The 21,466-nt window shown below is 47.4% G+C and overlaps 1 long non-coding RNA gene across 1 annotated transcript in view; it reads left to right on the top strand.

Moving 5' to 3' along the window:
* The first annotated feature begins 1,156 nt into the window (after positions 1-1,156).
* Positions 1,157-21,466, top strand: part of LOC142589066 (uncharacterized) — a 65,478-nt gene continuing 45,168 nt past the window's right edge. The window contains exon 1 of the long non-coding RNA XR_012829810.1: positions 1,157-1,338. This is a non-coding gene — a long non-coding RNA (uncharacterized LOC142589066). The remainder of the gene's footprint in view (positions 1,339-21,466) is intronic.

Below are 21,466 nucleotides of genomic sequence, written 5' to 3'. Positions count from 1 at the left end.
TGCTGGAAATCGTCGAACTTCATCACAGTGCCGAGTTAAGTGGCCACGTGATCACCTTTCAATGGGTGCCTTTCCATTGTGGTGCTTTTGGTAATGAACTCCCTGACAGTGAGGCAAGATCGGCGTCCTCTTCCTCTGATGAAGTACGGATTGCCTACTCGCGACATGACACCAAATCCATGATCAAGGCACTCATGCAGTACCTTACAAAGGCTTACAGAGCCCACTCTGATAATATTCACAGATGTCTACATACGATTGACCCAGACGGTAAATTCTGTTTACCCCCGAACCTTACACGGAGCAAAACATCATTGCTACACAGGTTTCGGCTTGGCGTTGCCTTCAACCGTCGCTACGCACACCTCATCGGCCAATCGAACAGTCCTGATTGTGAACACTGCCAGATGCCCGAAACACTGCAACACGTACTGTGCGACTGCCCAGCATATATTCTGCAGCGAAGGACGTTAGACAGTTTCCTAGCCAGCGTTGGCAGACAACTCCTGTCGGAGGAAGCTATCCTCGGCCCATGGCCTGACACTGCAATTTCAATGCATGCAACAAAAGTATTGTTTAAGTTCCTGCAGGACACCAAGCTCGACGAGCGGCTCTAGCGCGGAAACTGTATCATGTACATAATCACTCACCACTTTTCTGATCATCATCATCCATCCTAATACTTTCACTCCCCTTCCCTCTTCCCAAGTGCAGAGTAGCAGACTAGAGCGCACTAGCTCCAGGTCGAGCTCTCTGTCTTTCCTATCAATAAATTATATTCTATATAAATATGCAGACGATATTCCCAGTCAAACCGGGGCCAGCACGGAGGGCCAGGCGCCTTCCTCGTTCACATGCCTCGCAGCTTCAGACAAACACCACCGATTTCATGAGCTGGCCAGTTACTCTTGCGTGTAAAATTGTACCTACGGCACGGCAAACGCTTTTGTCCTGAGCCGCTTGCAGCGCACTCCGCATTGTGTACTATTTTCGTCTTTTCTGCGACGGCTATTCATTCCGTGCCGCTGTATGTTGTAGAAATGAGGGGAGACGTAATTCAGTGGAAAGCGGTATCTACGCTGCGCTGCTGAGCACAGCTATATGCAAATATAGCGCGTGTGCGCAGCCTTTGCTTTGTTCATCACAAGGCTGGAGCGCGGGCTCACACTCACATGCTCCAGTCTGGCTGGGCTATGTGGTGCACACTGCTTGACTAGCTTGACCATCGGACTGTAGTAACATTCAACTTCCGCAATTTGAAGCGCTATCAATAGCCCATTAAGAAGCGAAGTCTGCCGCGTCATCTAGCCATGAGCAGCAAGGAGTGAGCGCCTGTGGGTAAGCATGCGTGGGGACTCCCCGTAGGTTTCATGTGATTTGAGGCTACTTGAGAGTTCAAAACTAGACGAAATTAGCGAGACCCAATGACTGTGACACTTATAAGCAGGCTGGCCAAACTTTAATTCCTACTTGGGTGGCCGCGGACATACGGGAGTTAGCAATATTATGCTTCTTCCGGAAGTACGTAATTCTGAACGAAACTCGAAATCAGATTTTCGCTGACTTCAGTCTTCTATTAAGCTTCGTCAATGAAGAACTAACAGTGGGAAGAAGGACACTGACCGGAGCACCCTTTTTATTGATGTCACCTATTGGCCAATAACAGCCGCGTACGGTAGTCGGGTAATACGAAATAAAGTAGACCGAATGTGTAAGGAGGAAGCTTGTGTTGAAGATAGAGCGGTTGAGAACAAACGCAATTTTACGCTCTGCCTGCGAGCTCACATGCTTGCCGTGACTGAAACAGTTGGCTTAGATGTTTAGAGCAGCCTACGCTATTTGCGTGCTTTTGTATCAAGTCAGAAAATTCGCTCCGGAACAATATAGAGAACCCCAGGTCTTCACATTTTTTCTTGGAACCCCTACTGTGGTGTACCTTGTAATCGTATAGCTGTTCTGGCAAATAAAACACAGGCATGCATGTTGTTTTATATATCGGAATGGTCGAGTACAATGACAATTATGGCAGGCTAAAGCAACGGGCTGATTTGTCTATCAATCGACACCAGTAATTCCCAGTAAAAAAACGGCGACATTCTAAGCGCAAAGGCTTGAAATAACATTACATTGTCAACTCAGCACTGTGGCTGATTTGAATGCTACTGTGAATAAATATTAGTTTGACGATGGGCGTTCCTTAGGGTACATGTTAGTCGAATATTGGGCAGGTGCAGGCGGTAATATTTGTCGCGGTTCATGCGAGCACAAGCTACTACTAGCGGTAATTGCATCGGGTTAAACTTTTGTTCAGTGCCTTGTCGGGGCAACGTGTATACCAATATTTTCCTATTATTGTTTTAAGTTTTACTTCAAGTCGCCAGACTGAGTGAGTAGGTTTTACCCGGAAGGGTAAAATATACCAGCAGAACCCATCTTACGATGTATGTAACAGGTAATGTGAGAGCATTCATACACACACAGGTTTTCACTTACAAACACATATCTTTCTTCAACTTCAATTCTATCGTTTGTCATGACTATGACGGCAATCATGGGATGGTGACTACTGAAGTATAATACGTATTTCAACACTCTCAAAAGTTGTACACCCCTAATGAAAAGTAAAGATCCAGGACACCTCCTCTCCTTGCTGCAGGCATGGACTCTGTAACAGAGATTTCTAAGCCCAGTGCCTCTTTTATAAATTTTAGGAACCATTTGTTTGCAGGATTGGATATTCATATTTTTAGGACCCCAGCCGCCAACATTTATGTATACTTCCCTTTGGTGTTATTGTAGTACGCAAGCTATTCAGCTGTTTGCCGTGGGGTCCATTGTCGTATTGCTTAAGCCATGCGCTGTAACCTGCACTCACATCCTTGAGGTGCTTCTTGTGCTCGTCGAAATCGTTGTGCTCCTCGCTTTTGATAGAGCTGGTGCCCACTGGCTGCCCCTGTTTTCAGGTCATGAGGAAAATCTTCTCAGCACGCTCTCCTTCCCATCTTCAACTACTTCTAGTGACGGAGGTCTCTTTCTGGAAGCGATTAAAATACTGCAACGCACGTTATGTGCTTTTATATGTAGCTCTAAAATCTACAAAACCTAGGAAAGCCTTCCCATTCAAAGAAGCTGAAGTTTCTCGCTCGCTACCAGTGCTTGCAGTTCTCATATTTCGGTGTCCATTTCGCCCTAATGAGATGCACTTGGGGATCGATATTGTTCGCCGCTTCCTTAGTCCCACGTATTACGGGTCCTTTCCGAACAGGCTGGCGCAAACAGGACACCAATACCGGTGGTCGTTGATTGTGTTGTCCAGTATTTTTGATGGCAACATCATCGGACCCACCTTTTTGACAACACACTAACGACGCAACGCCACGTCAAGGACATCTTCGAGGGCCCTGTGAACGACGTCTGTTGTAACGTTCCACATGCGCGCCATCAGAACATCTGGTTTCAACACGATGGTTTTCCTGCGCATAGCATTACTCAGTATCGAGCGTGGCTCGACAAGCTTTTTCATGGACAGTATATTGGCCGGCGCGGACCTGTGCCGTCGCGTGCAAGGTCGCCGGACATAACAAAGCGGGACTTCTTCCTGTCGGGCTACGTGAAAAATAGCATGTATTGCAGCGAAACACCCACACCGGACGCCCTAAAGGCATAAGTAAGCAGAATAAGCCGCGAGATTCCAACGTCGTTGGACAAAGATGTAATCGCACAATTGTTGGAGAGAATCAACTACAGTACTTCTTCAGACAATGACTTCTTTGAGCACGTGCTATAAGTAGCAGTGGAAAATAACCGCTCAAAACTGCTGTAAAACGTGGCTTTTTAAGGCACTTTGATGATGTAACCCTATCTTTACATAAACAATGCTTGCAGCAAAGATAGAAATGGGTAAAATACTGCTTCGTTTTGCCCCTTCTGGAGATCAAGAGATTAAAACGGTAAATGGCTAAACAAGTTGTATTTTTGTATGTTTCTTTTGGTTGCTTGGATGCCTTTGGTTTAGTTATTTTGGTATGTTTTACCGAGAGCTGCCATTTCTTTTCTTTTTCGTGCTATTTTGTGCACTGTATTTTAACATTCGTTGAATTTCTTTTGTAGCTTTGTTTCATGATACGCGAAGTTAAAGCTATCCTGAGTGCCTCATGATCGAGAACAACGTTTTTTGCATCCACAGATGTTGATGCTTATCGCACTACTCTAGTTAGGTCGCGAGACCTCTCGAGCCATCAGACATGAAGAAGCCTTGTACGATGCGCCGATAAACGAATGCAGATGTATATCTTTAAAAGGTTGCTTGGAGAAGCTGTCATCACTGTAATCTGCTAGTCCAGACGAGAACATTCTGATGCCGACTGTGCATCTCGCGCCACCGTGGACACGCCACCCAACGATGACCAAGACTAGGATGCCTTTTCAAGTACAATAAGTGCAGACGACTCTGCCGAGCATCAGCTAGCGGACCCGCAACACAGAAACCTTGATGAATATTGGAGAAACAAGGGCGACTTTGTACCAAATGTATTTAGGCGCGAATTGTCTTCGATTTTCTTTTTAAATGACGTCCTAGCGAAGAAGAACTTTTCACATCCCGCGCAAACTAACTTGTCATTGTGCCCCGAGCGCTCCAATCAGAAGTCCTGCATGCACGATAGTAAGACTGTCGGGCATCTCGGGTTTTCCCGTACGCTCGCAAGAATACAAGAGAAGTACTATTGACCACGCCAGACCACCGACGCCGCACGTTACGTCAAGACATGTCGAGACTACCAGCCTCGCAGGACACCACACACAAGGCCGGCGGCATTATTACAGCCGACAGAGCATCCTTTCTGACAATTTTAGCTGACCGGGATGAATATCGTGGGGCCCTTACCAAAGTCAACATCGGGAAACAAGCGGATGGTTGTGGTCACTGAATACGTTACCCACTACGGCGAAACAAAAGCTCTCCATAAAAGTAGTGCGGCCGAAGTTGCTAAATTCTTCGTGGAGAGCATCCTGCTGCGTCATGGTGCTCCAGAAGTCGTCATCACCGACAGAGTTATAGCCTTCGCTGCAGAGTTCCTCCAAACCGTTTTGTGATACAGTCAGACATACCACAGAAGGACAACTGCCTACCACCTACATACGAATCGTCCTACGGAGTGAATGAACAAGACCTTCGCTGACGTGCCTGCAGTTTACGTCCACGTCGTACAGGAGACGTGGGCTGCCGTCCTGCAGTATGTACCTTCGCTTACAACACGGCGGCGAACGAAACTACGCAGATCACGTCGTTCAAGCTGGTTTACGGCAGGAACTCTAGGACGACTCCCGACGCCATGCTACCGCAGGCCGCGGACGAGGAGTATCTCGACGCCGCCGCCTATCTCCAGCGCACCGAAGAAGCCCGACAGCTCGGCGGCCTGCGCATGAAGAACCAGCAGGGGGCCAACAGCGGACTCTGCCATCTTCTACGACGATATGCGTAATACGAGCCTGGTGACGGTGTTTAGATGCGGCGGTGACGGTATTACGCCGCTATTTCGGAGTCTACAAGATCATTGGATACATTTGCGCATGGGACTATGAGGTCGCGCCAGACGGCATTTCGAAAGACAGCGCAGCCGCTCACTACCTGAAATAGTCCATGTTGTGCGGCTTAAGCCGTTCTACAAGCGCTAAATTTCGGATTTTCGTAGCTGATATATGGATTTTCATTACACTATGTTGTTTTGCACTTCATTTTTTTGTCTTTTTACTTTTTCTTTATTAGGTGCACTTTTGTTTTTGGCACTCATTCTGTGTATATAGTGTTTGGACGATGGTTTTTCAGAGAGGCGGGGGGTGTTGACACGTGTGCTTGTTTTGGGGTGAACGCGTTTCATTATGTAAAAAATGTTATTGCTCAGCGCAGCACACGCCTTCATGTACAAGAGGTTTCTGGAATAATATTGTTGGTTCAATGTGCTGTCCCTTGTGAATGAACCTTTTGTAATTTGATTTGATATACGCGTGACGCATCATACATCAAAAATACAACCATCATACATCAACATACATCAATCACCGAAGGTGATTGATGTATATTGGTGATTGATGATGATTTATGATTGAAGGTAGGCGGCGAAGAAAAGCGACGCGCTTGGGCCAAACGAGACTGATGGCCTCGAAGTGAGTGCGACCGGCTGTAGCGAAGGTTCGAAGCAGGGGCATCAGCGGCAGGGGGTTCAGGGCGCGTGGAATAGTGAACAGAAGGTCCAAAGTTTGCGGGAATAAGTGGCGGCGTATATCCGAGGAGGCGGTGGCCATCGGTAGCGGAAATGACGAGCGACGTCGCCGATGTGACAATAGTGGAAGGAGAACGGCTTGTCATCAGGGGTACGCCATTCGGACGGGTTGCGGCGAGATATAGCAGAAAAGGACTGCCGGGGACGAGGCGGGCCGTTAGAGAACTTTGGAATGCTGCGTTGAGATTTTGAACACACGGAGTTCAGACCCATTTTCTCAAATTCCTGTCTGACTACGGCCTGAATCATCGCAATCATGGTTGCTGGCGGATCGGGAGGCGTCGCGGATAAGCTGGCGAACAGGCGGCCTCGAGCTCGTGGCGAATAATACGGGTGACGTCGTCGCAGGTGGTGGCTTGACGTGGTCGACCCTCACATGTCGACGTAGCAGCGTTGTTGGGTAACCGCGTCATGTCGTGTGTGATACGGCGGCTCTTAGCTTGCTCAAGGCGACGGCATTCTTTAATGATGGCGTCGATTGCCGAGACGTTGCCGAAAACAAGCAAATTGAAAGCACCTTCGGCGATGCCATTTAGAACATGGGACACTTTATTTGCTTGAGACGTAGCATCGTCAGCTTTCCGGCATAGAGCCAAGACGTCGAGGATGTATAAAACGTACGGCTCTGTAGGTGTCTGAAAACGAGACGCAAGAGCCTTTCTCGCGGCAACCGTGCGGCCAATGGGGTCGCCGAACAGTTCCCGTAGCTTTTATTTGAAAGTGTCCCAAACGGCTATCTCGTCGTCATGCGTCTGGTGCCACACGCGTGTGGTGCAGTCGCGATAAAAGATGACATTGGCGAGCATAATGCTTGAGATCCACCTGTTATAAGCGCTGGCATGTTCATTTAGCTTGTTCCATTCGTCAACGTCTTGTCCCTCCAGGCCAGAGAACACACCAGGCTTGTTATGTTTGTTCAGCCGTGACGATTGGAACAGTCCAAGCCGAAGCCGTTTCAGAGGCGGTCTCGTCACCGGGAGGCATTGTGACAAGCTCGATGTACCGACCACTTTGGAGTTCCGTGCCGAGGACGGGGATCGCTCACCTCCACCACACTATTACGTGTAGAAAGACACAGATGGAGCAGGCTATTTACAGGCTATTTACACTGGACTGGAGCCAGAGTGCTAGGCCGACATTCCCTCGCGCCAAGCGCACAGACCCACTTCGTCGTCCTTCTCTAGGCGGCTCGTCTCTTGAGTATCGTAATATTATAATAATATTAAAGTTGCATTTGTGAACAGGCCAGTGAGAAGGACATTGGAATTGGGTTAGAACTCTTTAGGAAAAGAGAGAAACGGAACAGACAGAGAAAGAAAGATGAGCAGGACAGAGAGGAACGCGAGAAAGATCGCGAGTTCAGAAAATGCAACGTTATCTTGAAAGTGAATGTTTGGACTTGTCTCAATTGAGTGCATGGGCTCTGGAACAATTAAGTGAGGCAGAATTATTCCACATGGGCGGGCTGTTAAACCCATTTCAATTCGTGAACGACATAAGGTTCTTTTTAGGAAATTGTGAAATGAGTGGCAGATGAACTTCGCCCCGAGTATATGGCGAGAGCGGTTGCTGTCCATGTCTCCGTGTGAAGCTGCTGAAGTAATCGCCAGACTTCTTGAGCAAGATGCATACGATTATGCAAAGCTTAAGGTTAATCTCTTGAAGCAGTGCCAATATTCTGCCGAAGTTTTTCGGGAAATGTTTCGAAGCACAGGCAAAATGGAGAGGGAGGGATATCCGCAGTTTGCATACGGCTGATTGGTAAACTTAATCGGTTGGTCGAAATACGCAGAAGCTTGCTAAAGCAGCGACATTGTTTAATATTGGGTGCATGTGTCCAGAGCAGTTTCAAAAAGCATACCACAATGTGTGAAACTGTGGTTGCAAGACGGAGGAAACGGAAACACTGTGGAAAGGGCGGCCGAATCAGCCCAGAAGTGTGCAATGCGTAGAAAGCCGAGTGCCGAGGACGGAAATTGAGACGCTCGAAATGGACCAAGTGAAGAATTTTCATTCAAAAAGAGATCGAAGAAGAAACGGCCGAAGCATATAGGCCCGGAGAAAAGGACATCGTAAAAAAGCGATGGGTCACATGCGGAAACGGTACAAAAATAACAGAAAAGGAATTTTAAATCCAGTATATCGATCCACTGCTATAAGTGCCGCAAACTCGGACATATTGCTGAAAACTGCCGGAAGCTTAGCGTAGTTTTCTCCTACATATACGAAAGATACGAGAACATTCCATTTTGCGCCCATATTTTGACGACTTGCATAGTAATGCAAAACAGGCCGCGTGCTACAAGACAGTGCCGCCGCCATGGACATTGTTCATCCGTCTTACGTGACGGAAGATGACATCACTGGAGAAGTAGCATTGATTAAGTAGGTTGTGGAAGAACACAGCATGTGTCTGTCGCTGGCGAATGCCAGAATCAGCGGGCCATTCGGGAAGCTAATGACAGAGGCTGCAGTTTCCAAATTGTTGTCGATGCAGTACCTTTACATTTTTTAAAAATTGGTTGGATCATTTACTGCGTGAAAAGTGGAAAAGGACCTGAAACTTGGAGAGGGTAGTGAAGGCTTTGACGCGATCCCACGCTCGTCAAAGAGCGTCGCTTTTATCTGAAATGCAAAGTCAGCTGCACCAGAAGTAACAAAAGCGGCAGCCACGCCAACAGAAACCGAGCTAGGCTCCAGCGATGAGAAAGCGGATGAGGCAATCCAGCCAGCTGACCAATTAAACGAGAGCGTATCACGTGTGTCAACGTTCACGCCTGCAAAGAGAGCCAGTTGAAACACTCGCAACCGAGACAGGATCGGTACTATCACCGGCTTCAAATAATTTTGGTCGACTCTCACGTGTGGCCAGAGAGTCACTGGAAGCCCAACAAAATAATGACGTCAGCCTAGCCAAATGGCATGTATGAGCTCAAGAAGGCATTGCTAAGCGCAGCGTGACGATCCGATAGAAAGGAGACTTGTTATATCGGCACTACAGAGACCGAAAGGGCAGGATTCTGGATCAGTTAGTCGTACCTACTATGACGTTTTGGGTATATGTTCTGAAAATGGGTGCTCTGCCCACCTAGGGATGAACAAATCGAAAGAAAGATTGCTTATGGAATACTACTGCCCTGGTTGTTTCAAATACGTAGAAAACTCTGTGAGGTCAAGCGACGCCTGCTGACGCTCATGTACACCAGGCGAAACATGGAAAGCTTCTCTAAAGATGATGCCCTTATTATAAGAACCAATCAGACGACTTGTAAAAGACAGGGTGGGGCCTCTACCGAAGACGAAGGCGGCTTTTGGGTACCTGTGTCCGCTACAAATTTTCCGCAGGCAGTCCCTCTGAAAGAAATCAGCTCCACCCAAGTAGTAGATACGCTTTTGACAGCATTCGTCAGAGTCGGATTTCCAGGCGAAACACATTGGTACCTCTCCCGATCACTGTAGCTCGCACTGTACGGATTGAGTACGCCCGGGCAAGTTCGAAAAACGTATCTAAATTTGGTAATCAGCCCTCTCAACTCCTCTAGTTCTCCTGCGGCTAGGCACGGGTTCACCGGAACTCTCTCTACCCCCATGGCCTTCTTATCACTGTGTGTTTCTACCTCCTCGTTGTCATTCTCTTCAGCAGTCATCATGCACAGTGTATGTCTTCCCTCCCTACAGGGCCCTTTCGTCACTGTTTTCTGGCATACATCAAATGACCTCACATGCCGTTTTATATCACTCTGCGCCCCGATCTAAAAGAACTCTTCCGGGATTCTTTCTGACGCAATCTTTATTCCATGATGTGTGCCATGACACTGTTATGCCCTATCTTCAGTACTGTGCTCTTCAGCTCTTGTGGGATCATCAATTGTTCAATTTCCCTACCTGTACTAAACACGTACCTTCGCTACAATAGGTTGTTGCTCCTTACAAATTCCACTATTATCCGACTCGTTTTCCTTCTCACTATTTCTCGTATCTTCTGTTCACACCTCCATTCGTATACACTTGTCTTTTTCTTGCAATTCTTCCGATTTCCCTGCTAATCCATTACTGGCTGTGACGTGCAGTGCCGTCAATGGTTTAGGTGCCCTTATTTCCTGCTCGAGTTTGTACCACAGCCGCTAAGTTTGGCTCAGACTTACCTGCTCTGTAAACTTCTGTGTGTTCCTTCTCTTCCGTGTCGTGCGCTGTTCCTTTCCAACCTATCTCTCGGTCGTCTGCCTTTCTCACTCCGGGTAGAATTCCTGCAATTAAATCGCTTGCCCAAATAAACTTGCCCAGTCATTCTTTCTGGTGACGCTAAACTCGTCCTGACTAGGACAGTGGTTCCCATGTCTCTCAATACTGCGGTGCTTCTACAAAATTATCCGTTTCTTCTTGCATCTTCCCTACGGTTTGTAGTATTCCCTCTTCCAGGAAGATTGCCAGTCTATTGCTACATTTGTCAAGGAATTTCTCACCCAGAATGCTGTGGCGAACCCCTTCACATATATATTTTTTTCGTTTCGGCCAAGCTCTAGCCACCTCTCGAAAGTGTTTGTCAGATGGCACACGAACTGCTTTACTCTTTCTGAATCTTTGGGTTTCCAAGATTTAGACTTATCACGAAATTCTTCTGCTGTAAGCCTGAACGCCTGTAATAAAGATTTCTAGACTTTTTCGTAGTCTACGGATTCCTGCGCTGGCATCTGGCCAAACTTATTCAACGCTTCACCCATTAAACACAAACAAGCTCAGGGCACTGGCCCACTCGCTCTTCTCCTAAACTCACCCAACTGCAATTCTATCAAATCGATCAAAAAATGGACTCAGGTCGTCTCTTCTTTCATCGAAAGGTGTCGTTAGTCTCCTCGGACAAATATGTCTCGGTCTGAGAGGGTGAGTCGAATGACACCGAGCTTTGTGCACAAATGTCGTCGTGACGACGCGCAGTAATCTCGGCTAGCGCTGAACTTCGACTCGAGGATTTCTTTTTCCTGTTCTTACTGTTTCTCTTGCTCCTGCTGAGGCTTCTAAAAAAATTGGCAGTGGCTTAGGTCAGCTATGCCAGGATGTACGTAGCGTAAAGGTAGGATTATGCTTGGTTAATCTCTTGCCTTGCTTGCTAACCTTAGCTTATCCGGCTATGGCCTTGTTCACAATTGTCCAAACGGATTGTTCACAAAGTCCGAGAGGAAGAGTGTAGACACACTCGCACTTTCACCGAGTTTCATAGCATGTTCATTGCACCTATGATTCTTGGGATCGTCTGTGACACTCGCTTGATCCTGCCGCTGTTGTTAAGAGGCCATAGCACGGCATTGAGCTTCTTGGTGACGTCTTTTGGCTAGGTGTTATTCGCGTTGCTCCGGTGTCTCGACCCCACGTTTTTCCTTGGCACGCTCGCTCTTTCGACGCTCGAGGGCCAACTGCCAAGCGGAAACCTAGGGGTCTGAAGAAATTAGGTTTTCCACTCTTTTGCGCCGACTGGCAGAGGCTCGACACTCCTTAACCTCCATGTCACGCGCTGCATTAACCGTCTCGCCCGCGCATTTTTACGCACGGTGCGCCCTCCTCGCGTATGCGTAGGGCCGCGCGGCGCCAGAATCGTACATGCCGCAGCGCGCGCACACGGCGTGCGGAGACTGCGACGTTACACCTGTGGGATGCACCGCAGTCGGCGGTGGCGAGGAGCGTGCGCTGGCTGCGCCTCTCGTGACGTCAGGCGGCTCTCGCGAATGCGCAGTATGGCAGGCGCAGAAGCACGCGAAGCTCGGCTCCAACCCGCGTAGTGTAGCTTTATGCTACAAAAACGTGATCATGTCCACCATGGGCAAGTTTAGCTCTTTAGCTATTGCCGACACACGCTCCCACTCCATCTCTGCAACTCCCAATAATCGATGACTGGACTGATGAAATCATGGCAAGCTCACCAATGTTGTCACCGATCTTGGGGGCCTACGTTCCTGATATGGAAATGAGCGACGCTGAGCTGCACCGTGAATATGGTTTAGCCACACGCTCCCCAGATATAATCGAACACAGCACTCGATAACATGAAAATGTAAAAATTCTACAAGATGCTCTCAACAAATATCAAACACAGACACCAACGAATTGTACCGTTCTCCTTGCCGCCCACTTTAATCTTAGTCCTGACTTGTCGCATCAGTCTGACCACCTTAGCCTTGTGGGCTGCTCCACTACATGAATGCAGTGTTTTTCTTTCGGTCACCGGCTTGTTTTACTTGGAAGTTCGAGCTTGGTGGCATCTCGTCCCTGGTCGGTACTCCCAGCGATCCCGTAGATGCCGTCACCTGTATATCAGCCGGACAATCCGTCTTTCTCCGATACCTTTGTTCCGGTCGTCGTCGACGACGTGGCCACGAGGCATGGCAAATTAGGCCTAGAGACGGCTTCGGTAGCCGACTACGTTCAGTGCTTTGCTCAAGTGACGAGGTCTTGTGGGCTTGTTGGCCTGCCTTCGAAGGGGGATTGCTACTGCAGTTTAGGGAACCACCGTGGGAGGCTGCAGGAAGTCTAAGGAGCATCGATCAAACGTCTCGCGTCGCCTCGGGATGGCAGCATCACGGCCTCTGGAACCGAACACCTGCTTCTCTTGTCGCCAGTCTGGTGCTGGCGAGACGACCTTCTTCAGCCAGAGCCACGCATAGAAGGACATCTTAGCACTGCTTGTGACCCGGTCACTTCTCGGGTCCCGCGCTTCGAGCCTCTCAGGCGCTCGTTCACTTTCGAACGCTTTCTTCTCGTTGTCGTCGTTTCGTACTGCATGCCTCTCACAGATGACAACCAGCCATCGAAGAATATTCGCGACAACGAAGCGTACAAGAAATACGAACACGGGGACATGCGCCGAACGGGTACGGAATTAGGACAAGTTAGGTGAAGGCAATCAGCTGGTGTAGTAAAAAGTATTTTAAATGAAGGGCACTAGGTTAGGCAACCATTTCCCTCTTACGAAATAAAGTCATGAGCTTGAAGTTAGCGTTGTTATCAAACCATGTTTGACAAAGCTGAACGTGCAGAACAGTAACATTGGCATACAGTGTGTAATAAAATTATTATTTAGCAGTCTCACGAACTTCTATGTAACCACATCTTATTTTTTATTTATTATTTATTTATTTATTACTACCTGAAAGGCCACAGTGTGGGGTATTACATGAGGGATGGGTGATCACTTCAGTGGAATGTGGACTCACTGACAGCCTTAAAATGAAGTGGATTGGAGTGGTGCACGGCGTCAGCGGAAAGGTCATTCCAGTCCCGGGCAGTCTTCACAAAGAAAGAATGCATGTGCGCAGTGGTCTGGGCAGGTGGAGGGTACACAGATTTTTCGTAACGTAATCGGCAAGACTGACGGTGTGCTGGAATCATGGCTGAAGTACTAGGAGCAGAATGATAAAATTTGTTATAAAGACGCAGTCAGAAAACATGACGCCTTATATTTAGATTGGAAATTCCTGCTTTTAATTTTAGCTGAGAGACACTAATGTGGTAAGAATAATCAGAATAAATACTGCGAGCTGCACGATTCCCAACTGCTTCTAGAGTGTTAGAAAGGGTGGTTTGGTACGGGTCCCAAATAGAGCATGTGTATTCTAGCTTAGCTCTGACAAAACTTAGATAAGTTAGTATCTTTAGGGATGGTGGTACAAAGAGCAAGTTACGGCAGAAGTAACCAAGCGTGGGATTGGCTTCGTTAGTGATGTTAGTAATATGAGAGGACCAAGAAAATTTATTTGAGATTGTAAGGCAAAGGTACTTCCATGACTCCACGGATGATATTTGCGAGTTGCAGAGAACATACTTAGGAGTATGGTGAAGCTTCCGTCTATGAAAAGGTACTAGTAAAGTATTTGTAGTGTTCAGTGAGATTAGCCACATGCTGCACCAAATGGTTACTTCGTCTAGATAATCTTGCAATGCGTGGTTGTCGGTATCAGCTAGGATTGCGCGGTAAATGACAATCGTCAGCAAAAAGGCGAATGTTACAAGAAAAATTAGCCGGTAAATCATTAATATATATTAGGAAGAGGAGGGGCCCGAGTATTGTGCCTTGGGGCACACCGGAGAGAACAGGGCTTTTAGAGGAGGAGTGGTTGTTAGCATAGACAAACTGTTGTCTGCTAGACAAGAAATTTCGTAACCAGTCCAAAACAAGGGGATTAGGGTGCAAGCGAGAAAGTTTTATGAGAAATGGTTGATGCAGAACTTTGTTAAACGCCTTTTGGAAATCTAAAAAAAGGGCATCAACTGGGATGTTTTGATCAAGGTTAGAGCTTATGTCTTTTATAAAGAGTGCTAATTGTCGGTCACAGGATAACCCTCTACGGTAGCCATACTGGTTAGGGTGGAAGAAACTGACAGACGTTAGGATTGTAGCAATGTGGGAGTAAAGCACATCTTCCATTAATTTCGAACACACGCTAATTAGAGAAATTGGGCGGTAGCTACTACATGATGATGAAGGACCTTTCTTGGGGACTGGTATAAGCTTACCCACTTTCCAGCCATCCGGCACACCTCCTGATGATAAAGATTGCTGAAAAATGTGACATAACATCTCGCGTGTAACATATTTCGTATTTTTTAAGACTCTGGAACTAACACCATCGATGCCAGGTGAAGACGACAGCTTCAAGGAATCAATGCATTTCTTGACTCCATCACAACAGAAGGTGATTGCGGGCATTGTATAGTAATTGAAAAGTCAGAATTCAGGAATTTCACCTTCAGGTTTGTAGCGTTCCTAGTAAAGGACGCAGTAGACGTAAAGCATTGCTGTCGAATTGGAGTCCATCTCGTCTACATTTATTTCTCACTTCTCTCTTCTCTTCCTCTGTTCCCTCGGTTCCCGCGCTTCTTCATCTTCTATTCGAAGGGTCATACCGCTTCACCCTTCCAGATTTCTTTTGCTAACCCCTCCTGGGGTAATATTTGAAAACGTTTCCAATCGAAGCACATACAACTGAGCCCCGTTCACCAATGTACCACACAGTCTTCAATATTCCTTTCTGAGTGGCTGTCTTTGTCACAGAGAAAGGAACATAAAATTTGGCACTGGATTCTCTTACTCCTTTCCTAAGTAGAATGAGGTCGGTGACTTGAATGTCTGGGATATCTGAGGAATGTCTTTTGAAAATTTTTTTTCATTTGTTTACGGTACCTCTCCTCCTGTGCTTTTTGTTTCCTCTCCTCGATGATCTTGAGATTTTCTAACAGCCCCAGTTCACGGTCCGCCTGAAGAATAGGGGTCTCTCCTGAAGAAGCAAACTGCGGGCTGCATCCCAAGCCACTGGTGTAGGAGCAGTTGTGATGTCTTACAGCTGCTCCTAAAGAGCATTTCCATCCACCCGGGAAACTATCGTACATCCTGATGTATTGTTTCACATCACGTATAGCACGCTCTGCAAGCCCACTCGCCGCGGGATGGTGTGGCGCACATAATTTGATTGATATATTGTGGTCTCGAGCCCATCTTGCAAGTTTTTCACTCTTGAATGCTGGACCGTTGTCACATACGCTCTTCCTGGTTGTCCTAAACATATACCATTCGAGGAGGGCGATGGCACTATTCGCATCTTCTTTCCCTGCGCGTGCCGCAACCATCCTGGTACACTCATCTATGGCCAGAAGAAAAGCTTGCGTTTTTCGGACTCCTCGTTTCTTATTTAGCTCGGCAAAATCCAGGTGTATAACTTCAAAAGACGCGTTCGAGTGGGAAGGTATTATCATGGCGTCCGTAGGCTGCTTATATTTCACTTTGTTGACTTCACAAATGTGGCATGAACGAACGTATTGATTGACGTCTTCTTTCATGTGAGGCCACGTAAATCTCTTGACTAGTTTGTTGTAGGTGCGCCAAAATCCGCCGTGTCCTCCAGATTCTGGGCTATAGTGGTACAAATAAAGCACCCTGGGAACCAGCGTTGGCGGGACTTGATAGCGACCTGCCATAAAAATTAATTGTTCAGTGCCTTCCCACAATTTCGCTTCATTGATTTCTTCCGATTGTTCTTTGTTGGCGTGTAACATCAGTCTACGCAATGCACTGCATCAGTCAAAAGGGGTCCAGGTCTGTGGGAGATGGTGAAATCAAACTGCTGCAAGTAGTTGACCCATCGGGCGATACGTCCCTTAGGTTTGGTCATATTCAAGAGATGAGTGAGTGCCTGGTGATCCGTGAACCAAGTAAACTTCGCACCTTCTAGGTACGTACGGAAGTAATGAATTGCTTTAAGGACAGCAAGAGTTTCCTTTTCAGTAGTGGCGTAGTTGACTTCAGGTGGCTTGACGGTGTAGGTGTAGTAACCTACTACATGTCGCTTTTCTCGGCCGGATGCTTCTGGACATTTCTGGTACAAGACTCCACCTGTTCCATATTGTGAGGCGCCGGTGTTCAGTTCAAAGGGTAAAGTGAAATCTGGTATGCGCCGAATAGGGTCTGCAGAGATTATGTGCACCAGATCACGGTAGACTCTCAGATTCCTCATCCCACTCAAATGGAACTTCTTTCTGCGTTAGGCGCGTGAGGCATCTTGTTTTCATAGCAAAGTCTTTTATGAAAGGTCTGAAATGCCCTGCTCATCCCCAAAACACACGCAATGAGTGGACGTCATATGGTTTCACCAGTTGGGATATTCTCTCGACGGACTCTTGTTTCGTGCTTTTGGTAGTCCCATCAAATACTCTTCCAAGAAACACAAGTTTTGTTTGAAAGAATGCACTTTTCTTAAAGTTAACCTTGAGTTGTGCCAAGCTCAAGGCATTTAATACCTGAGAAAGGTGTTCCTGATGTTCAGCCTCTGTTTTGGAGAAGACGATAATATCGTCTATGTACATGTTACAAAAGACACCAAGGAAAGGCTTCAGGACTTCGTTCATAATCTTCTGGAACCATGCTGGCGAGTTTTTCCAGCCGAAGGGAAGCCGGTTCTACTCGTACAGATCGAAGGGCGTGATAAAAGCAGTGTACATTCTTGTTTCTTCGGTTAACGGGATCTGCCAGAAACCTTTGCACAAGTCAATGCGTGAAAAACTCCGGCAACCACCTGTCTCATCTATAATCGTGTCTATCTTCGGCATGGGAAATGGTATAAGTTCTGTCTGGCGATTGAGAACCCTGTAATCTGTGCACAGTCTGAAAGTTCCACCTTCCTTCGGCGCAATAGTTATGGGAGAAGCGAAGGGTGACACCGAAGGCCGGATTATATCGGCGTCTAGCATTACCTGCAATTCTTTCTTCAACCATATCGTGCGTTCTCATGACATGTTTTATAAGGTGATTTTAGGATGAGGGTCTTGTCAGTTAGTTCGAAAGGCACCTTGTGCGACTTCATCGCTTGTGGATAGCTTCCTATGCATACCAGTTCAGGGTAGGGCGTTGCAATATCCTCCGCACACTTGAAAATTCGCAGATTATCTTTTCTGTCTTGCTGTGTCTCTTCCCTTGATAGACCTTCCACTAAAGCTGCATCGTCCCAGTATACGTTGATTTTTAGTTTCCTTATATCTGGTCTCGGTAGCAGAACTTCGTACGTCACCCCCGTTATCGCCAGTACTTCACTCTCTATTTCATGACCTTGGAACTCGATGTTGACTGAGGCCCACTGATTATGCATTGTCACTTTTCCATCGTACCCTTGCACCCGTAGTACTCCTCCACTATGCAGGTGACTTGAATCTACCAGCTTGGCAATTATTATAGACACAGAAGCACCGCTGTCAACCAAAGCCATCATATGTCTGTTTCTGACTTTGACAGGAATGTGAAGTAGGCTAGAGCAAGTTAAATAAACAGTCTCAGTTGTGGTTATCGGGTCGGACTGATCACCCTTGTTAATTAGTTTTTTGTCGTCGGAGACTCTCGACCGTCTGAAAGTAGGGGGACAGGGTCGTTGTCGACGTTATTCACTCGACCTCTGGGAGCCCGCCAACCCAAGTTCTCTGTACTGCCTGCAAGGCGGCTCGGTTCTCGCGGATTACGGCTTCACCAATCGCGCCGGTCCGTTTGAAGCGACTGCTTGAACCAGCGCTTTTATTTTCTTCTGAAGTAGATGGTATGTCGTGAAGGCACTCCAGGAGCCCGTCTATAGTTTTAGGTAATCGTGCTTGCACTAGCTTCAGGACTTCCGCGGGCAATCCGTGCATTATTAGTGCTACTAGGGCAGAAGGAGGAAGCATAGGCTCGGTCAGCTTTAAAAGGCGGCGTTTTTCAAAGAAATATTCGACGGGGAAGCCCTGCTTGAATTTGAAATTAAGCGCGGCGTCCCATCTTTGCACTGGGTTGCTTCGGAATGTCGTCAAGAATTTTTCCTTCCACTGGATCGGAGAGTTGCCAACATCTTCAGTAATATGCAGATCGTACCACTTCCGTGCAATACCTCTTAAATACCTAATGAGCTGGCAAATTCCTCTAGTTTAATATTCATATCAGTATAATTGCCTTTGTCGTAAAGCGTAATAGTTTTTCTAGCTTTAGTGAAGGCAGGGACGTCATTTTGGAATGAGGTATGTAGCACTGAATGATCGCTAAGGCCAGGTAAATGCGTCAGTGATGAAACATTGTCCGAGTGAGAAGTGAGGATAAGGTCTAATATGTTAGAAGACTTATCATCGTGCCGCGCGCGGTCACTGACGATTTGTGTTAAGCGAAACGTAAGACATGTATTTATGAAATCACTTTCGACATTGTGTTTTGACGTTGTTTCAGCAATATTGGACCAATTGATGGCAGGGAAGTTGAAATCACCGAACAGTATGATAGGTGATTGGGGATAAAGCACTGTTACGGAGTGAAGCGCCTCACGGAAGTCAGGTACGAAAGAGCTCTTTGCGTCGGGTGGATGATCGCATGTACCGATAACAACGGCTGGGCGGGAACCGTTGCTTATTACAAAGACAATTTGTAAGGGTGTTGTTACTGTTATGTCAGCACACTGAACACTTTCGTGTGCACATATCAGTACGCCGACCCCCCTTTCGTGGGATCTGTCGCGTCGGAATATAGAAAAATGTGGAAAATGTGAAAGAATTTCTGCACTATTAATGGACGGATTAAGCCAAGTTTTGGTAAGAAGGATGATGTTCGATGCCGTTGTACTCAGCAGGCTTTGGAGGGCATCAAGTTTGGGAAGAATACTGCGAATATTGGTGTAAAAATGAAAGGTAGTTACTGGGACGGTTATTGGGATGGTCGGAGGCTAGGTACCCGGTGATCGAGCGACTACCTTATTTAAATTATGGTCGTATGTGTAAGTTGTATTTCCCATTAGTAATTTGTTGTGGCGTAGTTTGAAAGTTCTCTGTGGTGCTTTGGCAAACTGAACAAGGTGTCTTCTAGCAGTTAGAGTGTTAGAGGAGTAGTCTTCCGAGATCTGATATTCAGTTTCTTTTAGTTTTTTAGCGCATGGCAACACGCGTTCTTTTACATTAAAATGCGCGAACTTGACAATTATAGGCCTATTGCTGTTAGCGTTAAAGCGACCTAACCTATGTGCTCTTTCTATGCATAAATGTTCAACGGCGCTGTTTAGTTGTGTACTGCAGTGTTGAATCACTAGGGCTTCGAACGCAGCCGATGTTTCGTTTTCAGTGCCTTTCAAACCAAAAAAGACTAGATTTGATCTTCGCGCCCTATCTTCGGAGTCGTTAAGTTTAGCCTGAGTAGAGGCAATCTTATCTGCGCTCTGTTCAGCGAGCGTGCCTAGTTCGTCGACCTCCTTTTTTACCGCGATAAGTGTTGAGCAGTCTTCTATCTTGGTTAGTCGTTTTTTCATCTCATCAAAAGATTCGTCGGTCTGGGACAACTTTGCTTGATCCACTTCATATCATTTAATAATGATGTTTGACCAGTGCGGATTTCGATAAGTGCTTCCAATATATCACTGGACTCTTCATTGCCGCGGGTGGTAGGTCTGGGGTTAAGCTCAATGTCACCGGATAAAATTAGCAGTTTCCGAAGAGCACGAAAACAGTTTAAAAGAATAGCAAAACAACAACAACTTGGGTTTGGCTTGGCAGCGCGCGAATAACGAATAGTGATAGTATTATACCTGCGTGACAAATGAGAGTCGTAGGTTAGCGCTTGTCGCCATAGCTGTGGTGCTGCCAAACGCATGAAAGGCCGCGCGGGATCCGAGCGGCTTTATATGACAGAGGTGCGGAGAGGGTGGAGGTGTCTCCCAATTAAATGTGACCGGTACCACTAGGGCGTGCGCGGTCCAGGGCGGGGGCAGGTTAAGCACCGCCATGCACTAGATTTGTTCTGGTGTCCGCAGGGTGCTGGAAGACGTGTGATGCGGCTATACAAGCGGTGGTGCAGCAGGAATGGTCGATTGGACTGGGGGTATGAAGTTTCTCGGAACGTTGACGGCATACCCACCGCTTGGTTTACGCGGCAACAGCGCTGGGCAGGAGCTCAGCCGGGCTGAGTGCATCGTGCAAAACGGTGGACGGCATGGCCAGCCGGCGAAGAATACTTCGGCGGTGGGGTTCCAGGACGTGGGGCCGGCGGTCTGATCGGTAACACCAATAATTTGCTCACTGCGATGCAGCAGGTAAGACAGCCGGAACATCTGCGTGACAAATAAGCATCGCAGGTTAGCGCTTGTCGCCATAGCTGTGGTGCTGCCAAACCCATGAAAGGCCGCGTGGGATCCGAGCGGCTTTATATGGCAGAGGTGCGGAGAGGGGGAAGACGTCTCCCGATTGAATGTGGCCGGTACCACGAGGGCATGCGCGGTCCAGGGCGGGGGCAGGTTAAGCGCAGCCGTGCAATGGATTTGTTTTGGTATCCTGAGGTTGCTGGAAGACTTGTGATCCGGCTATACAAGCGGTGGTGCAGTAGGAATAGTCGATCGGACTGGGGGTTGGAAGTTTCTCGGAATGTTGACGGCATACCCACCGCTTGGTTCTCGCGGCAACAGCGCTGGGCAGGAGCTCAGCCGGGCTGAGTGCATTGTGCTAAATGGTGGACGGCATGGCCAGCCGGCAAAGAGTACTTCGATGGTGGGGTTCCAGGACGTGGGGCCGGCGGTTCCATCGGTGACACCAAGAATTTCCTCACAGTGATGCAGGAGGTAAGACAGCAGGAACATCTGCGTGACAAATAAGCGTCGTAGGTTAGCGCTTGTCGCCATAGCTGTGGCGCTGCCAAAGCCATTGTATATTGTAGTAAA

Source organism: Dermacentor variabilis, chromosome 7, assembly GCF_050947875.1.
Source record: "Dermacentor variabilis isolate Ectoservices chromosome 7, ASM5094787v1, whole genome shotgun sequence".
Taxonomy (NCBI): Eukaryota; Metazoa; Arthropoda; class Arachnida; order Ixodida; family Ixodidae; genus Dermacentor; species Dermacentor variabilis.
This window is presented reverse-complemented; position numbering and strand designations above follow the sequence as displayed.